Genomic DNA, 2,532 nt, shown 5'->3' on the forward strand with positions numbered 1-2,532 from the left:
CAAAGTCCGCTTCTCCATGGCCAATGAAAAAACACTTTTTGGACTTTGCATCTAGCTTTGATCTTAGGCTTCTATCTATGTGCATAAAAGCCTCACATCAAAACACTTTGAGAAAGGTATAATTCACTAGTTTACATGTCCATGCCTCTTCTGGAATTCATTCATCCAAAGTTGTTGAGGGTGATCGATTATTCAAGTACACAGACATACATTAGGAAAGAGATGGACTCATTTTCGGGCCTTTTGGCTCTAGTGAGAGAATGCCCCTTAGCCAATAGGAAGAAGGCTAATGTTTCGTAGAAAAGCCTTTTTCTCATTTTTGAAAATGTCCATGAAAATCATTTTGGTGAAATTGTCATCATCATGCAAAGAGTAAAGCGCTTAAGGTTGACATCTTGCACAAGCGATGAGCACCTTTTTATGACCCGATGTTGCTATCTCGCACAAGCATCAATCACCTTTTTGTGAGGTACTCACAATTCAAATTCGAACGGGTCGTACTTGATAGCGATTGATAAGTCCTATTTAAAACTATGAAGAGGTCAGAACCAAGCGAATAGAGGCCCATGAGGGATCTCTTGGGCCTCTACTCGCTTGGAACTGACCTCAGGAGGCCCTAGACTTAAAAAAGTTGTACCTTGAGCGAAAGACATCGGATTTTAGTGTTTTAAAGTGCTATCCTAAGGTTTTTTTATGTTCTAGATACATCCATGGTGTTCTTTTTTGTATTTTGAAAACATCTCTTATGTTTTTTCTCTCATATCATATCACATCACTCATTAAGATTCATGCACATGGATTTTTGTGCACACTTAAGTTAAAAGCATTTTGTACGAGCATGCATTTAAGTAATCAAGCATAATTTTATGTATGTACTATGAGAAATAGAATTCCAAAGAACTACTTTTGTAGTTTTTAGGATTACCTCTCTCTATGTTGAGTTGGCGTTTCTTACAGGGCCTAAAATTGAGTCCAACTTTCTCATAATGTTTATTGCTTTTGTCCAAAGCTCAAGCGGTAGGCCTATATGTAACCGCATGCTTTCTGCTCGCTCCAGTATTGTCATGTTTATCCTTTCCAAAACTTTATTTTGTTGAGGTGTCCTTGGGATTGTACTTTGCCTTCGAATTCCATTGCTAACACATAAGCTTTCAAATGCTTGGCTAAAATATCCACCTTCATTGTTGGATATGAGACATTTAAGCTTAGTACCAGCTTTGTTTTCCACAAAGACTTTCCACCTTTGAAATATGAAAAACACTTCAGATTTATTCTTCATTGCATAAACCCATGTTTTCCTTGTTGCATCATTTATGAAAGTTACATAGTACAATGAACCACCAAGGAATGATGTACTTGCAAGACCCCATACATCAAAATGAAACAATTCAAGTTTTTTTTTCTTCCATTTCCTACTTTTAGAAATTTTACCCTCTTTTGGTTACCATAAATGTAATCCTCACAAAACTCTAAGTCCACTTCTTTCAAACCTGGTAGAAGTTTATTCGATCGAAGGATTCCTTTGATACTCATATGCACAAACTAATAATTCCTGTAACATTTAATGGCCTAATAACTTATGTGTAGTGGAAATTAGCATGAACATAGTGGGCATTTCATTAGAATAGATTCCTAATGAGAATTACAAGAGTGCTTGGGTGGAGAGAGCAACAAAAATCATAACACCTAGTTAGATAGCATCGACAATACTTTCAAAAGAGAGAGAAATTAAGCTATTGACAACAGTTGAGGACCGGATTTGCATGGAGCCGGTCCCCCCTCCAAAAGGCTTTGTATTATGGTTTCTCCCATCAAGAGAGACATTGTACAATACAATTCTTTGTGTTCCTTCAAGACTAGCTAGTGCAATGAAGATGGAAGCTTCATGCACTAAGCAAAACACTTAATCAAACACAACTTGAATTATCCCAGTTCTCAGACCCAAGACCTCACACACCTTCGAAGATGGTGAGAGCTAGCAGGGTATGAGAGTAGATTGAGAGGAAGAAGGAGTATCTTACAAGAAAGATGTACATCTACTCACATAATCACTCATATTAGCATAGCTTAGCTTAGTAATTAACTTGGTAGAGAAGATGAGCATGCATTGAAGCTTGGCTCTTGGTTGGATTTGCATCCATATGCCAAGAGAGTGTTGATGTAGGCTTCTATCTCACAAGCTTGGAGTAGGTGATGAGCTCTCCATTAAAGCTTGGGAGGAGATAGAGTATTCTTTCTTCACACATGCTCAAGTGTGAGTGTGTGTGTGTGTGTGTGTCAATGCCAAGCAAAAATCAGCCCCCTCTCTCTCTCTTGGGTGAGCCCTTCCTGGTAAATTGGTCTGGCTTTTGCCTCATTAGACCTCCCCAAGTCAAGCCAATGGGTGTTAAGCAGCATAAGTGATAGCCTTCTAACATGTGTCCCCCTTTTCCCTTTTGTGAGAGCTTTAGGTAATTAAATAATTAAACTAAACTCTCATTGGACCCCTTTGCCTCTTGGCCAATAGGAATCAGGCAAGCCATTGGGCTCCTG

Source organism: Adiantum capillus-veneris, chromosome 26 (genome assembly GCF_014529385.1).
Source record: "Adiantum capillus-veneris isolate H3 chromosome 26, ASM1452938v2, whole genome shotgun sequence".
In the NCBI taxonomy this organism is placed as follows: Eukaryota; Viridiplantae; Streptophyta; class Polypodiopsida; order Polypodiales; family Pteridaceae; genus Adiantum; species Adiantum capillus-veneris.